Source organism: Nycticebus coucang, chromosome 13 (genome assembly GCF_027406575.1).
Source record: "Nycticebus coucang isolate mNycCou1 chromosome 13, mNycCou1.pri, whole genome shotgun sequence".
In the NCBI taxonomy this organism is placed as follows: domain Eukaryota; kingdom Metazoa; phylum Chordata; class Mammalia; order Primates; family Lorisidae; genus Nycticebus; species Nycticebus coucang.
The window spans coordinates 19,886,157-19,899,144 of NC_069792.1; the positions used below are offsets into that span (position 1 = coordinate 19,886,157).

A 12,988-nucleotide genomic window follows, 5' to 3' on the forward strand; every position below is an offset into this window, starting at 1 on the left:
GTAATCCACTGTGCCCAGCTGTGTGCAGTTTATTCTCAATAATTCAAGGGGGTGAATATATATATATATTCTGTGTGTATAAAATTTCTAAAGCAACGATTGGAAGTAAATTGTGAACAATAAATGAATCTGGGAAACTTTTAGGCAATCACAACTTTTTCCATAAGTTTGAATTCATTTTCAAATACTATTTTTTTTTAAAGAGACACAGGCAAAGGAGAGTTAAATAATTTGTCTCCACAAACAGCAGAATAGAGGCCAAGTGAAGAACTAGAATTCAGGTCTTCTCTTTCTTCAGACTTCCTCTAGACCTGTCATCTATTTCTGTAGACCAAAAGTGATTTCCACACCAATTACAGTCATCCTTCTGCATCCACAGATTCCACATCCATGGATTCAACCAACCTCGAATGGAAAATATTTGGGGAAAAAATAAACAACATAATAACAAAAAAACAATAATTCAAATAAAAATACAGTATAATAACTATTTACATAACACATTGAATTAGGTATCTGTAACCGAGGATAACAGGAGAAAATGCATAGGTTCTATACAAATGCTCTGCCATTTTATATAAGGGACTTGGCATCTGCTGATTTTAGTATCTAGAGGAGGGAAGGAGGGTATTCTGGAATCAATTGCCTGAGCAGACTGTATTATAACAATCACACTGTTTGCCAATCAATCAATCATCAATAACCAGTACCATAGCTCAGAGAAAACTCATGTTTTAAAAATAGCCTTTATTTATACATCAAATTACCCATTATAAGTTATTTTTGCCAATCTTATTTTATTTGCTTTTCATAATACTTCAGATGAACTAGATAGGACAGGTGTTATTGGATGCCTAAGAAGCAGGATGTGAAGGTTACTTGTACAATTAATGTTCTTACTTACAAACTGGCAGAGTCTAGACAAATGTCCACATCCTACATTCCAGAACAAGTGCTCTTTCCAGTACATCCTCTTGGCATTCGAATGCCTTTTCACATTCCTAATAACAATATCTAAAACTTCCGAGGCTCGTGTAGTCGGTGATAGAAAAATGAGAAAAAGGATTATGTTTTTCTTAGTATTGTACATAATAGTAACAGCTAAGATTTATTAAATACCTACTTACCCTGTGCAAGTAACTGCTAATTTAAAATTAAATTATCTAATTTAATTTTTTTCAACATCTCTGTGACAAAGAATTCTCCTGGTCTCAATCTTACAGAGAAGACTCTTGAGAGCTTGGCTAATTTGATCAGTGTTACAGACCTTAGTGGCAAATCGGGGACATGAACCCAGGCATCTGACTCCATACCCTCTACCATTAACTAACTACTCCTTACTCCACATTTGCCCTTTTTTCTGTAAGCTCAGATGAAATCTAGATAGATAAAATAGATATAATTTTTTTTGAGACAAAGTCTCACTTTATTGCCCACGGCGCAGTGCCGTGGCGTCATAGTTCGCAGCAACCTCAAACCCCTAGGCTCAAGTGATCCTTTTGCCTCAGCCTCCTGGGTAGCTGGGACTACAGACATCCACCACAATGCCTGGCTATTTTTAGAGAAGGGCTCTTGCTTTTGCTCAGGCTGGTCTCGAACTCCTGAGCTCAAGTAATCCACCCCAGACTGCTAGGATTATAGGCGTGAGCCATCATACCCAGCCCCTCAGTTGATATTTTAACCAATTTCTTTTCCTTTTTTTTTTTTTTCTTTGAGACAGAGTCTCACTTGGTTACCCTTGGTAGAGTGCTGTGGCATCTTTAACTCACAGCAACCTCAAACTCTTGGGCTCAAGAGATCCTCTTGCCTCAGCCTCCCAAGTAACTGGGACTATAGGTGCCAATCACAAGGCCCAGCTATTTTATTTATTTTGTTTTTAGAGATAGGGCCTGCTCTAGCTCAGGCTGCTCTTGAACTCATGAGCTCAGACAATCCACCTGCCTCAGTCTCCCAGAGTGCTGGGATTACAGGTCTGAGCCACTGGACCCGGCCTTTTTTCCCTTATATTCAGTAATTTTTAAATTCCACAATTGAGAGGATTCTTTCTTTCAAGGAACAGAGTTTATGTTGAAAAGTGTATGTAAGAAAAAGCAGGTATCCTCTTTTATTTGCCTCCTCTTGACAGCAGACACATAGCATCTCTGCATCAACAGCAGCCCCTGGCACACATTAAGCATTCGATAAATGCTTGTTCAATGAATTAATGATGTTTGGAGTTCTCTATTAAAAAGCTTTTAAGACATGATGATCTAAATACTTAAGTACAAGACCTAAAAATTAAGTGGGCTCAATTCCCCAAACCTCAACTTTATAGCAAAGCGCACAGTTTTCACAGCCAGAAATATAAATATATAAAAGCAGAAAACAAATTTCACTTTTAAGTGATTTCTTAATTCTGTCCTTGGAAAGTTGGACTCTCGATAATTTGAGAGGTGGCCTTTGTCTGGGGAACCTCTTTTAAATTATCATTTCTTGTCTATATGACAAAACATGGTTCTCAGACTCACCGCTGGTTGGATTCACAATTTTTCCCTTTGCTATAACCAGTTAGGATAAAAAGAAGTGAAACACTCCGCACACACCAACGGTCCCAGGCAGGACAGGAGTAGAACCAGTTTCAGGATACACAGCCAGCTTTCTTTCTTTCCTTTTTTTTTTTGCAGTTTTTGGCCAGGGCTGGGTTTGAACCCGCCACCTCTGGCATATGGGGCCAGTACCTTACTCTGTTGAGCCGCAGGCGCCGCCCTCTTCTTTCTTTCTTGTCTTTCTTCCTTTTATAAAGGGGAGAGGAAGCAGAATTTGAGAGTCTCTCTATATTGCCCAGGCTGGTCTTGAACTCCTGAGCTCAAGCTATCCTCCTCCCTCAGCCTATGGGGTAGCTGGAACTACATGCGCAAGCCACAGTGCTCAGTTACAGCCAGTTTTCTGAGGCTTCCCTCACAGCTGCTCACTGAGCAATGACTCGGGAAGGGACCATTCAGAGGAAAGATGAGAGCACAAACCACATGCCAGGATACACCTTTCCATCCCCTGCTCCCCGCACCTGCTTCCAACCCTCCCTCTTGCGTTTCCTTCCCACTCCAGAGTATCCCATTATATTTATTTGTATACATCCCCCCTCTAAATAAGAATGATCAGCAAGCTGAGAGGACCACATTCACCGACCTCCCTCCCTTCCTTAGTAATACCTCCTTTGTTCTACCCTGTGCATTCCAGCACAGCGCATGGACACCTTAAGTGCATAGCTTAACTTTATTGCAAGGTAAGGGAATTGCAGAGGAAAAACTTCTTTCCCTGAAGTCAGTCACACATGGGCTCAGGTTCTCAGCTTGGCATAGTTTGAAGTCTAACCTGGTATCTTGCAAGTGCTGCTGTTATCGCTCCCTTGACTGTCCGTCATCCTCGCCTCAGGCTCCAGCCTCAGCCTGAGCTGCTTCTTCCTAACGCACCTGTCAGCCCCAGACATGGGTCCTTTGCACACTGTGCAGAATGAGGCTTTTTCCTGTCCACATCTCAGCACATCCTTATCAGCATCTCTCAGAGACTGCAGCCTCTGCAGCTGGCGTGCACCCAGGCTTCTGTCCTCTCCCCACACCAGCCCCTCTTTCTCCACATGCCCAGGCTCTGCTCCTGCACTTTCACCACTTCTGATCCCTGGCATGTCTGGTTTTACGTTTGCAAGTGACACCTCTCCCTACTTACACAAAGATGAGGTGCCAAATTGAATTTGGCACATACTAAATTTCTTAAACAATTTTTTAATGTGTTTCTCTAATTCACTGCTTTCTGGCAAAAACTTCCTAACATCGACCCCAACAATTTGCGTTTACTTGATCCCTCGAATGACTTTCTCTCCCTGGGACTGAAATCACAACAACTTTCAGGTTATTACTAATGATTATTAATCACCATCTTTTTGAACAGTTCCCTATTGTTTTGCCTTTATGTCATTTTAACATAGAAATCTAGGCAACGGCCAGAGTCACCCTTCAGCTAATGCTCTGAAAAAGGAATTTGCTTTTTGCTCACTCAAGGCAAATAATACTGAACAATTGCTTAAGGACATTTGCACCAGTAAAAACTCTCAGAAAAGGAAGGAAAACTAGCTGGGTGTGGGCTGAGGGAGGAGGTAGGAGGATTGTTTGAGCTCAGGAACTCAAGGTTACGGTGAGCTATGATCAGGCCACTTTACTTTCGCCTGGGTGACTGAGTAAGACCCTGTCTCCAAAAAAGAAGAAAAAAAAGAAGAAACCAAGTGATTCGGAGGCCACATGCCAGACACTGACTGCTATTCACTTTCAGAGTTTGTAACACATATACCAGTCAGTCATTCTGGTTCCAAGGAAAGGAATTACATAGAAATTAGCTAAACACACACACACACACACACACACACACACACACACACACACACACACACACCTGTAGAGCTACGATTTGGATCCAAGACAATTTGTCTCCACAAGTCCATGCATTTTCTCGAAAGAAAGTTCTATATAAATTCTAAACAGTAAAACCCAGCCATTAATTACACTGAAGCAGTTTACATTTTCCTGCAATTTACACCTTTTTTCCCCCCAGACTAATTCAATTTCCTGCACTAGTAAAGTGCTTCTTCCCACAACTTACTAGGGTATTGGTGAAGAGCTAAAAGCAGCTTTACTGTGAAGCTGGTGAGGAAGAGAAGACTGAGATTCCAATAAAAACTTGTTAACTGGCCAGCGATACCAGGCCCATTAAGATGGAACCGCTCCCCACTGGATGCGCAGACCAGTCTGTACCAGGCTTGTTACATACCGGCCCAAGCGCTCACATCTTTCAGACTGGTCCCTTGGGCTCAGGCCCAAGCCAGCTCTGAGAAGGTTGGAATAACCCTCCGTGGAAAACACTATTTGTTATTTAGAATCTATAGTGTCAGGACAAACAAGCCACTCATGAGGTGTCACGGCTATTCTGAATAAGCAAGACACACACGGGCGTAATGGTCTCCCTTTGGTTTACATGTCCTTGCTTCTTAAATCATTCTCAGAAATTCTTAGTCAATGTGAAAGGAATTTATCAAATCATTGTTATCTTTTCCTCCAACGGAATGTCAGATCACTTCCTGAAAGGTCCTTTCCAGTTCCTTCTTCAGTTCAGACTGATTTTCACGAACTTGAATCCACATGCCATAATTAGGAAGCTACCGTAGGCCAATTTATTCAGTTCATTTGCATCAGTCTAAATAATTTTGCCTGACAGATGACTTCCGTTCTAAGTACCAAGTACATTTTCATCCTAGCCAGGTTATTGCTAAGGATAAATGATTTCACATTTCTCATAAAGATGCCTGTCATTAAGAATATTAACACAAATTCCTTCCCCTTGAATAGAAATGAGCTGTCATTTTAGCAATGTTGCTGCCTCAGCCTTTCTATTGTCAAACACAACAAATGATGAGAAAATCAATTTACTCTTTAGAATTACTCAAGTGAGGAATCCTTTGATGTCGGGGTGCAGGGTTTTGCCTGGATTCTATAATCATGTAAAAGTGAGGACTGGATGTCTGTTGGTAAAATGTCATAAGATAGAATGAGGGCTATTTGTTGCCATAAGACCTTCCAGACAGAACCTGTCTCTGAAAAACAATTCCCTACTCCTAAAATAGGGTTTGATGAACAACAGATGTGTTTAAATGAACCCTGTTCAACTGAACCAAGAATATATTTTGATCTGTATGAAGCATAAGCCAAAGAAAGGGGGAGTGACTATAGCACAGCCTCGGTGGTGGGGTTTGTTGGGGGATTTGAATGTACTTCTTTACTCTGGAAAGTTTCTCTCTTAAAATAGAATGCAAATGAACTTTTAATTAATACTTTCTAAGGGTTAGAGGATGTTGCACGCACTAGAAAACAACTTACATTTTTCTTTTGTACTCCAAGAATGTGTGCAGAAAAGCATTTCAATGAGTAGCCATAAGCTTTAGAGTGATCTATATCCTGGCAATGATTTGCAAGTTCCACAACTCTGTTTCTCCACCCATAAAGGGAAGATTAGATCGTTGTTCAAGAATGACAACTATTTAATATTTGCAAATGACTAAATAACAAAGTGCCTGGATGCTATAGAAATGCTATAGAGAAAAGAAGATTAATTTCAAACCCAAGTCTAGTACAAACATGACCTTCCTATTATAAATCTCATGAATAGAAAAAGAAATTGCATCTAAAGCTTTGTTTCTAAGGCTGAGACTCTGGAAATATATTAATTTTTGGATGTTTCAGATGGAGGGGGAAAAAGGTCTGCTTATTATAATCTCTTGCCTGTGGAGATTAGAAAAAATCCTTTCTGCTACATTTTACAGAAAGAATGCAGTCAGTAAAGATTTAAATGACAGGAACAGAAGTGGCATCCTTTTACCCCTTTGCCCTTAGGCAGGGCAGCAGTTTAGCCAGCTCAGGAAAAAGAACAGCGCTCCTAAAAATTCTCCAGGAGAAAATGATAAAAATTAAAAAGAACACATGGGAAAACTACGGAGCCTTGGAATTCACAAAGGTTAGTTCCAACTGTCATAATTTCAGTTGACATTCATTTCTATTTGCAAATAGCCTGCGAGCAAAACGCCAATGGACAGGATATTCACTGCTAGTTCTCTATGCAAGTTCCGATTAGCATTAGTGCTAATGTCTGCTCATTATTTTGGTCACCTTCTCTTCACCCTACCGGTGAGAGAGGGTTCTGGGGGTGGCCACACACCGGGCGTCTGACACTGGACACATGAGAGCCACAGCAATTCAGGATTCACATACACTTTCCAGGCCAGGGAAGGATGATGCCAACCTGTCACGAAGGGCCTCCCAGGGGTGACCCTCAGGGACAGAGTGAACCAGCAGCTGTGGCGAAAGGGCAGTAGTAAAGGGAGGAACAGGTGGCCTCAGCCTCCCAGGGGAGGATGGAACTGGCTTGTTGGAATCATTGTATGGGCTGGCAAGGTGACACGGCCGGTCCTGCGGCTAGGGGAAGGAGCTGGGGTGGGTATCAAGTGCAACTGTGAATTCCTCACAGTTAGGTCTTTGGGGGGGCCCTGTGAGGCGCAGAGATCCCAAGGTACCACATGAAGTTTGAGGCCTTGTTAGGAGCCAGTCCATACACATTATGCTGACTGAAGAGATTCGTGTTCCGTGGCCATCCCCGACCTCTCCAATGCCTTCCCCACATCTATTTTGTCTCATGTGAAAAGAGCCACTTTTGGCTAGATTGACTAAATTTGTAAACAGGGCAGTTGAAGCAATTTTTCTAGCAAGAGTACTCTCAAGCCAAGACTATATAATTAGCTAAATGACTCATGCAGAAGCATCCTTCACTACTGCTTTGCTGTGAATGAAAATAGGAGAGCCCGAAATCATCCTGACAAATGACATATCTAACCCTTCACTTAATTTTATTTTGTCACAAGGTAAATGTTGACAAACTTTAGTCTTTTAACCAAAGGGCTAAAAAGCAGTCTAGCTTGCCCCTGTGATGTTATCCACATCTTCTATCAGACAGGACACACAACCCAGTCAGAAAGCTCAGCCCTACTCCAGGCTTTCTCTCGCTTTCCCTGGGATTTAACAAGTGAGGACATAAAGGATAGGGGAAGCCAGGAGTCTGAGGCAGAGACTGTGCAACTGCGGTTAACGCTGGGCCTGTCATTCTTAGTTATAACATCTTGGACAAGACATTTAAACTCTCTGGACCCCAAGATCCACACCTTTTTAGTGAGTTTTACAATAATTTTTTAAGTAGCAAAACCGTTGTTCCAAACAAAATCTTAAGTCACTCTATAGAACAGATGATAATGATGCTTCTTTGTTTTAATCCAATGAGTGGAGCCCAAGCCCAACTGACCTGGCTCCTTTCCACACACTGCCAAGATTCCTGAAGCATATCCTGAATGGCCTCAAGCTCCGTGATCCCAGTTTGAAAACTAGCGTACGAGGCAATATCCAAGGTTCCCACAGCTTTCAGCCGAATTGAAAAAAATCATAGACTATAAAGTCAGAGAGATTTAGGCTCACTTTCCAAGCTGTATGATGAGCCTCAATTTTCCTATCTGTAAAGGAAAGATACAAATACTTTTAAGTTGGAGCTGGGAGTGGTGGCTCATGTCTATAATCCTAGCACTCTGGGAGGCTGAGGCAAGTGGGTGGCTTGAGCTCAGCAGTTCAAGACCAGCCTGAGCAAGATCAAGACCTAGTCTCTAAAAGTATCTAGGCATTGTGGTGGGTACCTGTAGTCCTAGCTACTTAGGAGGCTGAGGCAAGAGAATCGCTTGAGCCCAAGAGTTTGAGGTTGCTGAGAGCTACGAGGCCATGGCATTCTACTGAAGATAACAAAGTAAGAGTCTGTCTCAAAAAAAAAAAAAAATCTATGCTGAGATGATTGCTAGGTTAAGAATGCCTGTGCCTGAGACATGGTAGGTTTCATAAATAGGAGCCAGAGTATGGACCTGATCTACGCAGAACAAAACGAGGGAAACTCCAACGCTTAAATTACTAAATTGCAGTGAGATCTTTGTCATTCCCAAAGCCAAATCCTCAACAACTTGAAGCTTTAAAATTCTTTAGAACCTGAATCAGTTTTAATTGTTCCAAATTAGTGGAGGCGGGAAAATTCTTCTAATTCACTGAACATTCTGTACACATTGAGAGCTTGTACTGTGTGGGCACACCCATGTCTCTTAAATGACACCACGGTTGATGTAGCTACCACAGATGGAATTCAAAGCACGGTGCCTTCGCCAAAGAATAACAGGAGAAATGCCATTAAGAACACTTTAACACAAAGCCACAAGAAACTGAGTACCTGACAGCTTGCGTTCTGTATTTCACCCCATATCCTAAAACCACTCAACAGAGAGCTGCTTTTCATTTGTTGAGTTGCTGCTGTGATGGCCCTCATTCTTTCAATAGTTGGAGAGCTCCCCCATAAAATTCATCCCTGAAGTCTGTGATTTCTGAAAAATCTCACCTTTGGGGAATTTTCCTGGCTCCTCCAAGGTACCCTAGCAGAAGCTCGGCAGATGCCAGGATTCCTGTTTCCGGCACAAACTTACGTCCCAACGCAAGCTGACTGGAGTGAAGTTCCGTTCCCCTCCACATTTTATAAAAAGCTTTCTTTTCCTTTAATTTATAAAAATTTTCAAACATACACAAAAGTAGGGGTACTACAAGCCGTCATGAAGCTAGGGCACACTTCTAACAACCGTGAGGTGGTTGTCATCTAAGTCCACGGAGGTGACAACCAGGCAGGTAAAATCTCGCCAGCTGTCAGTTCCGTTCAGTAAACACAAGTACCTGCGTTCAGCAGGGCTCTGTCCTGGGCCACCAGTGTGAACGGCACAAGGTCCCAAACCCATGAGCAATGACGACAGAGGAGCAGAGGCCACAGGGAGAAGAGGGGAAATTGAGGAAAACTTGTGTGGGGGAGATGGGATTTGAAGCAGGCCGAGGAGGGGACGTGAGCGAGGTCGTGTCTAGCGAGTGGTTCACACTCTTTAACGTGCTGGGCGGCAGGTGACACAGGAGGACCCAGGGAAAGCGGGAAATTAGCGTCCAGACAGAAATTGTGGGCTCTGAGTGCCAGCATGAGGAATTTCTTCACGTGTCGTGTAGCAGTGCCAGGGGCAGGTCAGGAAAATAATAATTGAAAGAAAATAGTAGCAAGTTGGGAGAGGAGGAGGTGAGGGAGCGCGGGGCTCAGAATAAACCAGAACTTCGTCGGTGGACCCCGGTGCTGGTGAACAAGGAGCTTCGTGGCTCCGTTTATTGCTCCCACGGAGCAAAGAGTAGAGACCCAATAAAATAGGGCGTCGGGCAGGGGACCGGGGGACACCCCTCGAGGCGTCGCTAGGAAAAGGAGCCGCCCTAGGGGAGCACTGGTCGGAGCCTGAGAGACGCCGGTGTTTGCTGAGCACTCGGGCTCCGGGACGCCCGCTTTGCACCTACCCCGTGTCCCCGCGCGCTCGGCCTCCCCCGCGGCCACCGCGCCTGGACAGCCGGTCCCGCCCCGCCCGCCGCCCGCGCGCCAGCTGCGGCCACTGTTTATTTGTCCAGCGTTGCGTGTGCAGACTGAGTTCCTTTTTGCATTTCTCCCCCTCGGTCAGTTCAGCAGTGTCCCGAAATTCACTCCAGCGTAACTCCTGCCTCTGCGCTCCTTTTCTTGGAACTGCCCTGTGTTTGTCTGGCAGCGTCGGTTCCACGGGGGTGTGTGGTGGTGATGATACGCGCGCTTATATAACCGTCCTCGTCCGGCGAGCACGTCGCAGACGGTCCCTGATGCCCGCGGGGCCGGCGGGCCGGGGCGGCCGTCTCCGCAGCCGGGCAGCCCGGGGTGAGGCCGACGCGAGGGCAGCAGGGTCAGAGGCCCCCAGAGGCCGGGCCTGGGCCCCCAGCGCTGCTCCCGGGAGGGCGGGCGGAGACGGAGCGGGACTCGCCGGCTCTGGAGGAAGGAAGCCCCGCTGACACCTCCTCTGCCCCCTCCCAGTCCCCAGAGCTTTATCTCTAGAGAAGATTTTGAAGGCGGCTTTTGTAAGTATGATGCTCTGCTTTTGCTTTGGAAAAGAAGACAAACTCCTTCCTGCCCTTGTGCATTTCAGACTATTGATTCATTAGAATTCTTTTCCTCTCTCAGATTTCTTAGATGATGGAAAGAGTGTTTCTGGCCAAAGTCCTCCACCCAATGTGATCCCTCCTAACCATAATAGGAGGGGAAAGTGGTTTCTGTTGATAAGTAATTCACTTGACAAAATAGCACCCAGGCGAGGGGCGGAAGCTGGCCACTCCTGGCTGCCCACACCCACTCTCCTCACCCCAGAGGGGAAGCCTGGCGTTCACCTGCCTTGTTAGGCTCCGGGAAACCCTGCAGCTCTGGTCTTCTGTCTCTCTGCCTGGGGTACTCACACTTTGTGAGTCAGCTGTAATTGCTGAAAGTTTCTTTTCACACCAGGAAATAAATCCCATCTTTCAGTGTAGGCTTGAAACTTGCACTGGCTTGTATTGATATAAACTGTACAAAACCCTTTAACTACATTGGGCATGTGAATTTTTTATTAAACTTTTCACTACATAGGTAGCTGAAGGGTCTGCTGTTAAAGGAACGTGGACACGAACTTTTCCAAGCACAGGCAAAGCCCAAAGCCCTATTATTAAACTATGTTTCTGTGAAGAATGTGGAATGAGCAGAGTATTTGTCTGAGGGGTGATGTTCATTGCTTTGAGAAATTGCCTTTCAACAAAAGGTGAATTTCAAACTCTAGCATTAAGAAAAATACAACTGAACACTCCAAAGCTATGATTTACTAATCGAGTAAACTGGAAAAATGAAGTTCTCTTTATAATTGCACAATTTGCATGCATAAAGCCACAATGATAACTTTGCATCCTATGAGATATAGAAATTTATTGTCTTAATAATATTTCGTGTAAGAAAGCTAAGAAACATAAATAGTAATGTAGAAAAGCAAGCCCTCTTACTTTCAATGCCTGAAAACCACACATTTGTGCCTGTGTTAATGTGTGTAAACATTTAATTACCTTGAACTTGCATTTGTTATATCTACTTAGTGCTCAGTATTTTACATGATATTATTATAGCCAAAATGGAACAAGTAGAGAAAGTTCATATTAAATTTCAGATTGCAGTAGAGTTCTTTTTCTTTCTATACTCATCAGACATGGGAAACATCAGAAAAGTATGTCTATTGTTAAGATGCTCTTTAAGTGACATTTTCACTCACAATTCTCTGTGGCTCCCAAGAAATTATAAGACATAATGGAAATGAGGCTGGATTCTAGTTGCTTTTACTCCTGAATTTAAAAGTGATCGATCAACACTCAATGGTATACTCCAGCTGATTTGATAATGAAGATCCGTCACATAATTTCAACAGGAAGCCTCAAAGGCTACACAATCCTAGTAGAAAGAAAACAAACTTTGAGGTCTGGATTTGAGGCTTGTTGTATGACCGGCCATAAAATCATTAAGATTTTCAGCCTTGGGTTTCACGTCTATGAAATAAGACCAGTGCTACTTCCCCCAAGAAGAAGATTGTTGAAAGAATTAAAGGGAAATAATATACAAGTATGTAAAATGTCTGACATACAGACTCTGAAAACAGCGATGTTTCAGTTCATTTTAGGGCTTTTTCCTTTACTCCATTTTTCATCTATTGTTCACTTCATTCATTTACGGAGCATCTGCTGTGTATCGGATGCTATGTTAAGCACTAGTGATACAAAGGTGAATAAGATTCATATCCTGCCCTGGAAGACTTCATAGTCTTTTTTTTTTTTTTTTTGTAGAGACAGAGTCTCACTGTACCACCCTCGGTTAGAGTGCCGTGGCGTCACACGGCTCACAGCAACCTCTAACTCTTGGGCTTATGCAATTCTCTTGCCTCAGCCTCCCAAGTAGTTGGGACTACAGGCGCCCGCCACAACGCCCGGCTATTTTTTTGTTGCAGTTTGGCCGGGGCTGGGTTTGAACCCGCCACCCTCGACATATGGGGCCAGCGCCCTACTCACTGAGCCACAGGCGCCACCCGACTTCATAGTCTTAAGAGAAAGACCAGAACAACAGATCATAGCCGTGTAACACTTGTAAAAATTCAAGGTTAAGAGACAGCACCGGGGCCAGAGTGATTATCTCTGCTTAGTGAAAGTCAAATGAACTTTTCCCAAAGGTGTTATTGGTTGTCTGGGTTTTAGAGGATAAGCCGTAAGTATGGAAGAACGTTGCAGAAGAGCAGAAAATCGGAGAGCAGGAGATATTATAAAGTCTGAGGATAGAACCTAAGTCAAATGGTGCTGGAATGTTGGACCTGAGGGACTGGAGGTCCAGTCCGGGCTCAACTATCAGCATCGCGGTGCTTCATGCTGAGATGTTTGTACCTGCTCACTCTATTAACTCATAAACAAACTCATCCATGGACCAGCCTCTGACCCGCAGTTTGTTTCACTGGTTCACA

At 43.8% G+C, this 12,988-nt stretch overlaps 1 protein-coding gene across 6 annotated transcripts in view; it reads left to right on the forward strand.

Annotated features, from left to right (window-relative positions):
- SULF1 (sulfatase 1) overlaps positions 1-12,988 on the forward strand; it is a 189,793-nt gene that overhangs the window by 18,676 nt on the left and 158,129 nt on the right. Inside the window, exon 1 of one of the 6 annotated variants that reach the window (XM_053558794.1) lies at positions 10,412-10,550. The exons of 4 other annotated variants lie outside the window; for them this stretch is intronic. The gene's annotated coding sequence lies outside the window, so the exon portion shown is untranslated. Of the gene's footprint in view, positions 1-10,411; positions 10,551-12,988 lie in introns of those variants that run through there. One more of the 6 variants, XM_053558790.1, reaches the window with a different exon arrangement.